This window comes from Atractosteus spatula, chromosome 22 (assembly GCF_055471065.1).
Source record: "Atractosteus spatula isolate fAtrSpa1 chromosome 22, fAtrSpa1.hap1, whole genome shotgun sequence".
Classification (NCBI taxonomy): domain Eukaryota; kingdom Metazoa; phylum Chordata; class Actinopteri; order Semionotiformes; family Lepisosteidae; genus Atractosteus; species Atractosteus spatula.
The window spans coordinates 6,106,177-6,120,726 of record NC_142727.1 but is presented as its reverse complement, the minus strand read 5'-3'; positions in this window follow the sequence as shown (position 1 = coordinate 6,120,726).

Below are 14,550 nucleotides of genomic sequence, written 5' to 3'. Positions count from 1 at the left end.
AACTTTGGTCACCACCATGTAACTTATAGGGCAGGAACAGCACAATTTTCAAAACGTGTTTTTCAGCCCGAAATAAACGCGTTTTCTCAGCCCTTAGAATCGCAGTGTAACTGCCTGGCTCAGAAGAGCACACTGAGTCAGCCCTTAACCCCAGTGTGCAGAAATTGTCAAAACGTGTTTTTCAGCAGAAATAAACACGTTTTGGCAACTTTGGTCATCACCATGTAACTTATAGGGCAGAAACAGCACAATTTTCAAAACGTGTTTTTCAGACCGAAACAAACGCGTTTTCTCAATCCTTGGAATCGCAGTGTAACTGCCTGGCTCAGAAGAGCCCACAGAGTCAGCCCTTAACCCCAGTGATCAGAAATTGTCAAAACGTGTTTTTCAGCAGAAATAAACACGTTTTGGCAACTTTGGTCACCACCATGTAACTTATAGGGCAGGAACAGCACAGCTTTCAAAACGTGTTTTTCAGCCCGAAACAAACGCGTTTTCTCAGCCCTTGGAATCGCAGTGTAACTGCCTGGCTCAGAAGAGCACACTGAGTCAGCCCTTAACCCCAGTGTGCAGAAATTGTCAAAACGTGTTTTTCAGCAGAAATAAACACGTTTTGGCAACTTTGGTCACCACCATGTAACTTATAGGGCAGGAACAGCACAGTTTTCAAAACGTGTTTTTCAGCCCGAAATAAACGCGTTTTCTCAGCCCTTAGAATCGCAGTGTAACTGCCTGGCTCAGAAGAGCACACTGAATCAGCCCTTAACCCCAGTATGCAGAAATTGTCAAAACGTGTTTTTCAGCAGAAATAAACACGTTTTGGCAACTTTGGTCACCACCATGTAACTTATAGGGCAGGAACAGCACAGCTTTCAAAACGTGTTTTTCAGCCCGAAACAAACGCGTTTTCTCAGCCCTTGGAATCGCACTGTAACTGCCTGGCTCAGAAGAGCACACTGAGTCAGCCCTTAACCCCAGTGTGCAGAAATTGTCAAAACGTGTTTTTCAGCAGAAATAAACACGTTTTGGCAACTTTGGTCACCACCATGTAACTTATAGGGCAGGAACAGCACAATTTTCAAAACGTGTTTTTCAGCCCGAAATAAACGCGTTTTGTCAGCCCTTGGAATCGCAGTGTAACTGCCTGGCTCAGAAGAGCACACTGAGTCACCCCTTAACCCCAGAGTGCAGAAATTGTCAAAACGTGTTTTTCAGCAGAAATAAACACGTTTTGGCAACTTTGGTCACCACCATGTAACTTATAGGGCAGGAACAGCACAGTTTTCAAAACGTGTTTTTCAGCCCGAAATAAACGCGTTTTCTCAGCCCTTAGAATCGCAGTGTAACTGCCTGGCTCAGAAGAGCACACTGAGTCAGCCCTTAACCCCAGTGTGCAGAAATTGTCAAAACGTGTTTTTCAGCAGAAATAAACACGTTTTGGCAACTTTGGTCACCACCATGTAACTTATAGGGCAGGAACAGCACAATTTTCAAAACGTGTTTTTCAGCCCGAAATAAACGCATTTTCTCTGTCCTTGGAATCGCAGTGTAACTGCCTGGCTCAGAAGAGCCCACAGAGTCAGCCCTTAACCCCAGTGTGCAGAAATTGTCAAAACGTGTTTTTCAGCAGAAATAAACACGTTTTGGCAACTTTGGTCAACCCCATGTAACTTATAGGGTAGGAACAGCACAGTTTTCAAAACGTGTTTTTCAGCCCGAAATAAACGCGTTTTCTCAGCCCTTGGAATCGCAGTGTAACTGCCTGGCTCAGAAGAGCACACTGAGTCAGCCCTTAACCCCAGTGTGCAGAAATTGTCAAAACGTGTTTTTCAGCAGAAATAAACACGTTTTGGCAACTTTGGTCATCACCATGTAACTTATAGGGCAGAAACAGCACAATTTTCAAAACGTGTTTTTCAGCCCGAAATAAACGCGTTTTGTCAGCCCTTGGAATCGCAGTGTAACTGCCTGGCTCAGAAGAGCACACTGAGTCACCCCTTAACCCCAGAGTGCAGAAATTGTCAAAACGTGTTTTTCAGCAGAAATAAACACGTTTTGGCAACTTTGGTCACCACCATGTAACTTATAGGGCAGGAACAGCACAGTTTTCAAAACGTGTTTTTCAGCCCGAAATAAACGCGTTTTCTCAGCCCTTAGAATCGCAGTGTAACTGCCTGGCTCAGAAGAGCACACTGAGTCAGCCCTTAACCCCAGTGTGCAGAAATTGTCAAAACGTGTTTTTCAGCAGAAATAAACACGTTTTGGCAACTTTGGTCATCACCATGTAACTTATAGGGCAGAAACAGCACAATTTTCAAAACGTGTTTTTCAGCCCGAAACAAACGCGTTTTCTCAATCCTTGGAATCGCAGTGTAACTGCCTGGCTCAGAAGAGCCCACAGAGTCAGCCCTTAACCCCAGTGATCAGAAATTGTCAAAACGTGTTTTTCAGCAGAAATAAACACGTTTTGGCTGCTTTGGTCACCCCCATGTAACTTATAGGGCAGGAACAGCAGAGTTTTCAAAACGTGTTTTTCAGCCCGAAATAAACGCGTTTTCTCTGCCCCTGGAATCGCAGTGTAACTGCCTGGCTCAGAAGAGCACACAGAGTCAGCCCTTAACCCCAGTGTGCAGAAATTGTCAAAACGTGTTTTTCAGCAGAAATAAACACGTTTTGGCAACTTTGGTCACCACCATGTAACTTATAGGGCAGGAACAGCACAGTTTTCAAAACGTGTTTTTCAGCCCGAAATAAACGCGTTTTCTCAGCCCTTAGAATCGCAGTGTAACTGCCTGGCTCAGAAGAGCACACTGAGTCAGCCCTTAACCCCAGTGTGCAGAAATTGTCAAAACGTGTTTTTCAGCAGAAATAAACACGTTTTGGCAACTTTGGTCACCACCATGTAACTTATAGGGCAGGAACAGCACAGCTTTCAAAACGTGTTTTTCAGCCCGAAACAAACGCGTTTTCTCAGCCCTTGGAATCGCACTGTAACTGCCTGGCTCAGAAGAGCACACTGAGTCAGCCCTTAACCCCAGTGTGCAGAAATTGTCAAAACGTGTTTTTCAGCAGAAATAAACACGTTTTGGCAACTTTGGTCACCACCATGTAACTTATAGGGCAGGAACAGCACAATTTTCAAAACGTGTTTTTCAGCCCGAAATAAACGCGTTTTGTCAGCCCTTGGAATCGCAGTGTAACTGCCTGGCTCAGAAGAGCACACTGAGTCACCCCTTAACCCCAGAGTGCAGAAATTGTCAAAACGTGTTTTTCAGCAGAAATAAACACGTTTTGGCAACTTTGGTCACCACCATGTAACTTATAGGGCAGGAACAGCACAGTTTTCAAAACGTGTTTTTCAGCCCGAAATAAACGCGTTTTGTCTGCCCTTAGAATCGCAGTGTAACTGCCTGGCTCAGAAGAGCACACTGAGTCAGCCCTTAACCCCAGTGTGCAGAAATTGTCAAAACGTGTTTTTCAGCAGAAATAAACACGTTTTGGCAACTTTGGTCACCACCATGTAACTTATAGGGCAGGAACAGCACAATTTTCAAAACGTGTTTTTCAGCCCGAAATAAACGCATTTTCTCTGTCCTTGGAATCGCAGTGTAACTGCCTGGCTCAGAAGAGCCCACAGAGTCAGCCCTTAACCCCAGTGTGCAGAAATTGTCAAAACGTGTTTTTCAGCAGAAATAAACACGTTTTGGCAATTTTGGTCAACCCCATGTAACTTATAGGGCAGGAACAGCACAGTTTTCAAAACGTGTTTTTCAGCCCGAAATAAACGCGTTTTCTCAGCCCTTGGAATCGCAGTGTAACTGCCTGGCTCAGAAGAGCACACTGAGTCAGCCCTTAACCCCAGTGTGCAGAAATTGTCAAAACGTGTTTTTCAGCAGAAATAAACACGTTTTGGCAACTTTGGTCACCACCATGTAACTTATAGGGCAGGAACAGCACAGTTTTCAAAACGTGTTTTTCAGCCCGAAATAAACGCGTTTTCTCTTCCCTTAGAATCGCAGTGTAACTGCCTGGCTCAGAAGAGCACACTGAGTCAGCCCTTAACCCCAGTGTGCAGAAATTGTCAAAACGTGTTTTTCAGCAGAAATAAACACGTTTTGGCAACTTTGGTCACCACCATGTAACTTATAGGGCAGGAACAGCACAATTTTCAAAACGTGATTTTCAGCCCGAAATAAACGCATTTTCTCTGTCCTTGGAATCGCAGTGTAACTGCCTGGCTCAGAAGAGCCCACAGAGTCAGCCCTTAACCCCAGTGTGCAGAAATTGTCAAAACGTGTTTTTCAGCAGAAATAAACACGTTTTGGCAACTTTGGTCACCACCATGTAACTTATAGGGCAGGAACAGCACAGTTTTCAAAACGTGTTTTTCAGCCCGAAATAAACGCGTTTTCTCAGCCCTTGGAATCACAGTGTAACTGCCTGGCTCAGAAGAGCACACTGAGTCAGCCCTTAACCCCAGTGTGCAGAAATTGTCAAAACGTGTTTTTCAGCAGAAATAAACACGTTTTGGCAACTTTGGTCACCACCATGTAACTTATAGGGCAGGAACAGCACAGCTTTCAAAACGTGTTTTTCAGCCCGAAACAAACGCGTTTTCTCAGCCCTTGGAATCGCAGTGTAACTGCCTGGCTCAGAAGAGCACACTGAGTCAGCCCTTAACCCCAGTGTGCAGAAATTGTCAAAACGTGTTTTTCAGCAGAAATAAACACGTTTTGGCAACTTTGGTCACCACCATGTAACTTATAGGGCAGGAACAGCACAATTTTCAAAACGTGTTTTTCAGCCCGAAATAAACGCGTTTTGTCAGCCCTTGGAATCGCAGTGTAACTGCCTGGCTCAGAAGAGCACACTGAGTCACCCCTTAACCCCAGAGTGCAGAAATTGTCAAAACGTGTTTTTCAGCAGAAATAAACACGTTTTGGCAACTTTGGTCACCACCATGTAACTTATAGGGCAGGAACAGCACAGTTTTCAAAACGTGTTTTTCAGCCCGAAATAAACGCGTTTTCTCAGCCCTTAGAATCGCAGTGTAACTGCCTGGCTCAGAAGAGCACACTGAATCAGCCCTTAACCCCAGTATGCAGAAATTGTCAAAACGTGTTTTTCAGCAGAAATAAACACGTTTTGGCAACTTTGGTCACCACCATGTAACTTATAGGGCAGGAACAGCACAGCTTTCAAAACGTGTTTTTCAGCCCGAAACAAACGCGTTTTCTCAGCCCTTGGAATCGCACTGTAACTGCCTGGCTCAGAAGAGCACACTGAGTCAGCCCTTAACCCCAGTGTGCAGAAATTGTCAAAACGTGTTTTTCAGCAGAAATAAACACGTTTTGGCAACTTTGGTCACCACCATGTAACTTATAGGGCAGGAACAGCACAATTTTCAAAACGTGTTTTTCAGCCCGAAATAAACGCGTTTTGTCAGCCCTTGGAATCGCAGTGTAACTGCCTGGCTCAGAAGAGCACACTGAGTCACCCCTTAACCCCAGAGTGCAGAAATTGTCAAAACGTGTTTTTCAGCAGAAATAAACACGTTTTGGCAACTTTGGTCACCACCATGTAACTTATAGGGCAGGAACAGCACAGTTTTCAAAACGTGTTTTTCAGCCCGAAATAAACGCGTTTTCTCAGCCCTTAGAATCGCAGTGTAACTGCCTGGCTCAGAAGAGCACACTGAGTCAGCCCTTAACCCCAGTGTGCAGAAATTGTCAAAACGTGTTTTTCAGCAGAAATAAACACGTTTTGGCAACTTTGGTCACCACCATGTAACTTATAGGGCAGGAACAGCACAATTTTCAAAACGTGTTTTTCAGCCCGAAATAAACGCATTTTCTCTGTCCTTGGAATCGCAGTGTAACTGCCTGGCTCAGAAGAGCCCACAGAGTCAGCCCTTAACCCCAGTGTGCAGAAATTGTCAAAACGTGTTTTTCAGCAGAAATAAACACGTTTTGGCAACTTTGGTCAACCCCATGTAACTTATAGGGTAGGAACAGCACAGTTTTCAAAACGTGTTTTTCAGCCCGAAATAAACGCGTTTTCTCAGCCCTTGGAATCGCAGTGTAACTGCCTGGCTCAGAAGAGCACACTGAGTCAGCCCTTAACCCCAGTGTGCAGAAATTGTCAAAACGTGTTTTTCAGCAGAAATAAACACGTTTTGGCAACTTTGGTCATCACCATGTAACTTATAGGGCAGAAACAGCACAATTTTCAAAACGTGTTTTTCAGCCCGAAATAAACGCGTTTTGTCAGCCCTTGGAATCGCAGTGTAACTGCCTGGCTCAGAAGAGCACACTGAGTCACCCCTTAACCCCAGAGTGCAGAAATTGTCAAAACGTGTTTTTCAGCAGAAATAAACACGTTTTGGCAACTTTGGTCACCACCATGTAACTTATAGGGCAGAAACAGCACAATTTTCAAAACGTGTTTTTCAGCCCGAAACAAACGCGTTTTCTCAATCCTTGGAATCGCAGTGTAACTGCCTGGCTCAGAAGAGCCCACAGAGTCAGCCCTTAACCCCAGTGATCAGAAATTGTCAAAACGTGTTTTTCAGCAGAAATAAACACGTTTTGGCTGCTTTGGTCACCCCCATGTAACTTATAGGGCAGGAACAGCAGAGTTTTCAAAACGTGTTTTTCAGCCCGAAATAAACGCGTTTTCTCTGCCCCTGGAATCGCAGTGTAACTGCCTGGCTCAGAAGAGCACACAGAGTCAGCCCTTAACCCCAGTGTGCAGAAATTGTCAAAACGTGTTTTTCAGCAGAAATAAACACGTTTTGGCAACTTTGGTCACCACCATGTAACTTATAGGGCAGGAACAGCACAGTTTTCAAAACGTGTTTTTCAGCCCGAAATAAACGCGTTTTCTCAGCCCTTAGAATCGCAGTGTAACTGCCTGGCTCAGAAGAGCACACTGAGTCAGCCCTTAACCCCAGTGTGCAGAAATTGTCAAAACGTGTTTTTCAGCAGAAATAAACACGTTTTGGCAACTTTGGTCACCACCATGTAACTTATAGGGCAGGAACAGCACAGCTTTCAAAACGTGTTTTTCAGCCCGAAACAAACGCGTTTTCTCAGCCCTTGGAATCGCACTGTAACTGCCTGGCTCAGAAGAGCACACTGAGTCAGCCCTTAACCCCAGTGTGCAGAAATTGTCAAAACGTGTTTTTCAGCAGAAATAAACACGTTTTGGCAACTTTGGTCACCACCATGTAACTTATAGGGCAGGAACAGCACAATTTTCAAAACGTGTTTTTCAGCCCGAAATAAACGCGTTTTGTCAGCTCTTGGAATCGCAGTGTAACTGCCTGGCTCAGAAGAGCACACTGAGTCACCCCTTAACCCCAGAGTGCAGAAATTGTCAAAACGTGTTTTTCAGCAGAAATAAACACGTTTTGGCAACTTTGGTCACCACCATGTAACTTATAGGGCAGGAACAGCACAGTTTTCAAAACGTGTTTTTCAGCCCGAAATAAAAGCGTTTTCTCTGCCCTTAGAATCGCAGTGTAACTGCATGGCTCAGAAGAGCACACTGAGTCAGCCCTTAACCCCAGTGTGCAGAAATTGTCAAAACGTGTTTTTCAGCAGAAATAAACACGTTTTGGCAACTTTGGTCACCACCATGTAACTTATAGGGCAGGAACAGCACAATTTTCAAAACGTGTTTTTCAGCCCGAAATAAACGCATTTTCTCTGTCCTTGGAATCGCAGTGTAACTGCCTGGCTCAGAAGAGCCCACAGAGTCAGCCCTTAACCCCAGTGTGCAGAAATTGTCAAAACGTGTTTTTCAGCAGAAATAAACACGTTTTGGCAACTTTGGTCAACCCCATGTAACTTATAGGGCAGGAACAGCACAGTTTTCAAAACGTGTTTTTCAGCCCGAAATAAACGCGTTTTCTCAGCCCTTGGAATCGCAGTGTAACTGCCTGGCTCAGAAGAGCACACTGAGTCAGCCCTTAACCCCAGTGTGCAGAAATTGTCAAAACGTGTTTTTCAGCAGAAATAAACACGTTTTGGCAACTTTGGTCACCACCATGTAACTTATAGGGCAGGAACAGCACAGCTTTCAAAACGTGTTTTTCAGCCCGAAACAAACGCGTTTTCTCAGCCCTTGGAATCGCAGTGTAACTGCCTGGCTCAGAAGAGCACACTGAGTCAGCCCTTAACCCCAGTGTGCAGAAATTGTCAAATCGTGTTTTTCAGCAGAAATAAACACGTTTTGGCAACTTTGGTCACCACCATGTAACTTATAGGGCAGGAACAGCACAGTTTTCAAAACGTGTTTTTCAGCCCGAAATAAACGCGTTTTCTCTTCCCTTAGAATCGCAGTGTAACTGCCTGGCTCAGAAGAGCACACTGAGTCAGCCCTTAACCCCAGTGTGCAGAAATTGTCAAAACGTGTTTTTCAGCAGAAATAAACACGTTTTGGCAACTGTGGTCACCACCATGTAACTTATAGGGCAGGAACAGCACAATTTTCAAAACGTGTTTTTCAGCCCGAAATAAACGCATTTTCTCTGTCCTTGGAATCGCAGTGTAACTGCCTGGCTCAGAAGAGCCCACAGAGTCAGCCCTTAACCCCAGTGTGCAGAAATTGTCAAAACGTGTTTTTCAGCAGAAATAAACACGTTTTGGCAACTTTGGTCAACCCCATGTAACTTATAGGGTAGGAACAGCACAGTTTTCAAAACGTGTTTTTCAGCCCGAAATAAACGCGTTTTCTCAGCCCTTGGAATCGCAGTGTAACTGCCTGGCTCAGAAGAGCACACTGAGTCAGCCCTTAACCCCAGTGTGCAGAAATTGTCAAAACGTGTTTTTCAGCAGAAATAAACACGTTTTGGCAACTTTGGTCATCACCATGTAACTTATAGGGCAGAAACAGCACAATTTTCAAAACGTGTTTTTCAGCCCGAAATAAACGCGTTTTGTCAGCCCTTGGAATCGCAGTGTAACTGCCTGGCTCAGAAGAGCACACTGAGTCACCCCTTAACCCCAGAGTGCAGAAATTGTCAAAACGTGTTTTTCAGCAGAAATAAACACGTTTTGGCAACTTTGGTCACCACCATGTAACTTATAGGGCAGGAACAGCACAGTTTTCAAAACGTGTTTTTCAGCCCGAAATAAACGCGTTTTCTCAGCCCTTAGAATCGCAGTGTAACTGCCTGGCTCAGAAGAGCACACTGAGTCAGCCCTTAACCCCAGTGTGCAGAAATTGTCAAAACGTGTTTTTCAGCAGAAATAAACACGTTTTGGCAACTTTGGTCATCACCATGTAACTTATAGGGCAGAAACAGCACAATTTTCAAAACGTGTTTTTCAGCCCGAAACAAACGCGTTTTCTCAATCCTTGGAATCGCAGTGTAACTGCCTGGCTCAGAAGAGCCCACAGAGTCAGCCCTTAACCCCAGTGATCAGAAATTGTCAAAACGTGTTTTTCAGCAGAAATAAACACGTTTTGGCTGCTTTGGTCACCCCCATGTAACTTATAGGGCAGGAACAGCAGAGTTTTCAAAACGTGTTTTTCAGCCCGAAATAAACGCGTTTTCTCTGCCCCTGGAATCGCAGTGTAACTGCCTGGCTCAGAAGAGCACACAGAGTCAGCCCTTAACCCCAGTGTGCAGAAATTGTCAAAACGTGTTTTTCAGCAGAAATAAACACGTTTTGGCAACTTTGGTCACCACCATGTAACTTATAGGGCAGGAACAGCACAGTTTTCAAAACGTGTTTTTCAGCCCGAAATAAACGCGTTTTCTCAGCCCTTAGAATCGCAGTGTAACTGCCTGGCTCAGAAGAGCACACTGAGTCAGCCCTTAACCCCAGTGTGCAGAAATTGTCAAAACGTGTTTTTCAGCAGAAATAAACACGTTTTGGCAACTTTGGTCACCACCATGTAACTTATAGGGCAGGAACAGCACAGCTTTCAAAACGTGTTTTTCAGCCCGAAACAAACGCGTTTTCTCAGCCCTTGGAATCGCACTGTAACTGCCTGGCTCAGAAGAGCACACTGAGTCAGCCCTTAACCCCAGTGTGCAGAAATTGTCAAAACGTGTTTTTCAGCAGAAATAAACACGTTTTGGCAACTTTGGTCACCACCATGTAACTTATAGGGCAGGAACAGCACAATTTTCAAAACGTGTTTTTCAGCCCGAAATAAACGCGTTTTGTCAGCCCTTGGAATCGCAGTGTAACTGCCTGGCTCAGAAGAGCACACTGAGTCACCCCTTAACCCCAGAGTGCAGAAATTGTCAAAACGTGTTTTTCAGCAGAAATAAACACGTTTTGGCAACTTTGGTCACCACCATGTAACTTATAGGGCAGGAACAGCACAGTTTTCAAAACGTGTTTTTCAGCCCGAAATAAACGCGTTTTGTCTGCCCTTAGAATCGCAGTGTAACTGCCTGGCTCAGAAGAGCACACTGAGTCAGCCCTTAACCCCAGTGTGCAGAAATTGTCAAAACGTGTTTTTCAGCAGAAATAAACACGTTTTGGCAACTTTGGTCACCACCATGTAACTTATAGGGCAGGAACAGCACAATTTTCAAAACGTGTTTTTCAGCCCGAAATAAACGCATTTTCTCTGTCCTTGGAATCGCAGTGTAACTGCCTGGCTCAGAAGAGCCCACAGAGTCAGCCCTTAACCCCAGTGTGCAGAAATTGTCAAAACGTGTTTTTCAGCAGAAATAAACACGTTTTGGCAATTTTGGTCAACCCCATGTAACTTATAGGGCAGGAACAGCACAGTTTTCAAAACGTGTTTTTCAGCCCGAAATAAACGCGTTTTCTCAGCCCTTGGAATCGCAGTGTAACTGCCTGGCTCAGAAGAGCACACTGAGTCAGCCCTTAACCCCAGTGTGCAGAAATTGTCAAAACGTGTTTTTCAGCAGAAATAAACACGTTTTGGCAACTTTGGTCACCACCATGTAACTTATAGGGCAGGAACAGCACAGTTTTCAAAACGTGTTTTTCAGCCCGAAATAAACGCGTTTTCTCTTCCCTTAGAATCGCAGTGTAACTGCCTGGCTCAGAAGAGCACACTGAGTCAGCCCTTAACCCCAGTGTGCAGAAATTGTCAAAACGTGTTTTTCAGCAGAAATAAACACGTTTTGGCAACTTTGGTCACCACCATGTAACTTATAGGGCAGGAACAGCACAATTTTCAAAACGTGATTTTCAGCCCGAAATAAACGCATTTTCTCTGTCCTTGGAATCGCAGTGTAACTGCCTGGCTCAGAAGAGCCCACAGAGTCAGCCCTTAACCCCAGTGTGCAGAAATTGTCAAAACGTGTTTTTCAGCAGAAATAAACACGTTTTGGCAACTTTGGTCACCACCATGTAACTTATAGGGCAGGAACAGCACAGTTTTCAAAACGTGTTTTTCAGCCCGAAATAAACGCGTTTTCTCAGCCCTTGGAATCACAGTGTAACTGCCTGGCTCAGAAGAGCACACTGAGTCAGCCCTTAACCCCAGTGTGCAGAAATTGTCAAAACGTGTTTTTCAGCAGAAATAAACACGTTTTGGCAACTTTGGTCACCACCATGTAACTTATAGGGCAGGAACAGCACAGCTTTCAAAACGTGTTTTTCAGCCCGAAACAAACGCGTTTTCTCAGCCCTTGGAATCGCAGTGTAACTGCCTGGCTCAGAAGAGCACACTGAGTCAGCCCTTAACCCCAGTGTGCAGAAATTGTCAAAACGTGTTTTTCAGCAGAAATAAACACGTTTTGGCAACTTTGGTCACCACCATGTAACTTATAGGGCAGGAACAGCACAGCTTTCAAAACGTGTTTTTCAGCCCGAAACAAACACGTTTTCTCAGCCCTTGGAATCGCACTGTAACTGCCTGGCTCAGAAGAGCACACTGAGTCAGCCCTTAACCCCAGTGTGCAGAAATTGTCAAAACGTGTTTTTCAGCAGAAATAAACACGTTTTGGCAACTTTGGTCACCACCATGTAACTTATAGGGCAGGAACAGCACAATTTTCAAAACGTGTTTTTCAGCCCGAAATAAACGCGTTTTGTCAGCCCTTGGAATCGCAGTGTAACTGCCTGGCTCAGAAGAGCACACTGAGTCACCCCTTAACCCCAGAGTGCAGAAATTGTCAAAACGTGTTTTTCAGCAGAAATAAACACGTTTTGGCAACTTTGGTCACCACCATGTAACTTATAGGGCAGGAACAGCACAGTTTTCAAAACGTGTTTTTCAGCCCGAAATAAACGCGTTTTCTCAGCCCTTAGAATCGCAGTGTAACTGCCTGGCTCAGAAGAGCACACTGAATCAGCCCTTAACCCCAGTATGCAGAAATTGTCAAAACGTGTTTTTCAGCAGAAATAAACACGTTTTGGCAACTTTGGTCACCACCATGTAACTTATAGGGCAGGAACAGCACAGCTTTCAAAACGTGTTTTTCAGCCCGAAACAAACGCGTTTTCTCAGCCCTTGGAATCGCACTGTAACTGCCTGGCTCAGAAGAGCACACTGAGTCAGCCCTTAACCCCAGTGTGCAGAAATTGTCAAAACGTGTTTTTCAGCAGAAATAAACACGTTTTGGCAACTTTGGTCACCACCATGTAACTTATAGGGCAGGAACAGCACAATTTTCAAAACGTGTTTTTCAGCCCGAAATAAACGCGTTTTGTCAGCCCTTGGAATCGCAGTGTAACTGCCTGGCTCAGAAGAGCACACTGAGTCACCCCTTAACCCCAGAGTGCAGAAATTGTCAAAACGTGTTTTTCAGCAGAAATAAACACGTTTTGGCAACTTTGGTCACCACCATGTAACTTATAGGGCAGGAACAGCACAGTTTTCAAAACGTGTTTTTCAGCCCGAAATAAACGCGTTTTCTCAGCCCTTAGAATCGCAGTGTAACTGCCTGGCTCAGAAGAGCACACTGAGTCAGCCCTTAACCCCAGTGTGCAGAAATTGTCAAAACGTGTTTTTCAGCAGAAATAAACACGTTTTGGCAACTTTGGTCACCACCATGTAACTTATAGGGCAGGAACAGCACAATTTTCAAAACGTGTTTTTCAGCCCGAAATAAACGCATTTTCTCTGTCCTTGGAATCGCAGTGTAACTGCCTGGCTCAGAAGAGCCCACAGAGTCAGCCCTTAACCCCAGTGTGCAGAAATTGTCAAAACGTGTTTTTCAGCAGAAATAAACACGTTTTGGCAACTTTGGTCAACCCCATGTAACTTATAGGGTAGGAACAGCACAGTTTTCAAAACGTGTTTTTCAGCCCGAAATAAACGCGTTTTCTCAGCCCTTGGAATCGCAGTGTAACTGCCTGGCTCAGAAGAGCACACTGAGTCAGCCCTTAACCCCAGTGTGCAGAAATTGTCAAAACGTGTTTTTCAGCAGAAATAAACACGTTTTGGCAACTTTGGTCATCACCATGTAACTTATAGGGCAGAAACAGCACAATTTTCAAAACGTGTTTTTCAGCCCGAAATAAACGCGTTTTGTCAGCCCTTGGAATCGCAGTGTAACTGCCTGGCTCAGAAGAGCACACTGAGTCACCCCTTAACCCCAGAGTGCAGAAATTGTCAAAACGTGTTTTTCAGCAGAAATAAACACGTTTTGGCAACTTTGGTCACCACCATGTAACTTATAGGGCAGGAACAGCACAGTTTTCAAAACGTGTTTTTCAGCCCGAAATAAACGCGTTTTCTCAGCCCTTAGAATCGCAGTGTAACTGCCTGGCTCAGAAGAGCACACTGAGTCAGCCCTTAACCCCAGTGTGCAGAAATTGTCAAAACGTGTTTTTCAGCAGAAATAAACACGTTTTGGCAACTTTGGTCATCACCATGTAACTTATAGGGCAGAAACAGCACAATTTTCAAAACGTGTTTTTCAGCCCGAAACAAACGCGTTTTCTCAATCCTTGGAATCGCAGTGTAACTGCCTGGCTCAGAAGAGCCCACAGAGTCAGCCCTTAACCCCAGTGATCAGAAATTGTCAAAACGTGTTTTTCAGCAGAAATAAACACGTTTTGGCTGCTTTGGTCACCCCCATGTAACTTATAGGGCAGGAACAGCAGAGTTTTCAAAACGTGTTTTTCAGCCCGAAATAAACGCGTTTTCTCTGCCCCTGGAATCGCAGTGTAACTGCCTGGCTCAGAAGAGCACACAGAGTCAGCCCTTAACCCCAGTGTGCAGAAATTGTCAAAACGTGTTTTTCAGCAGAAATAAACACGTTTTGGCAACTTTGGTCACCACCATGTAACTTATAGGGCAGGAACAGCACAGTTTTCAAAACGTGTTTTTCAGCCCGAAATAAACGCGTTTTCTCAGCCCTTAGAATCGCAGTGTAACTGCCTGGCTCAGAAGAGCACACTGAGTCAGCCCTTAACCCCAGTGTGCAGAAATTGTCAAAACGTGTTTTTCAGCAGAAATAAACACGTTTTGGCAACTTTGGTCACCACCATGTAACTTATAGGGCAGGAACAGCACAGCTTTCAAAACGTGTTTTTCAGCCCGAAACAAACGCGTTTTCTCAGCCCTTGGAATCGCACTGTAACTGCCTGGCTCAGAAGAGCA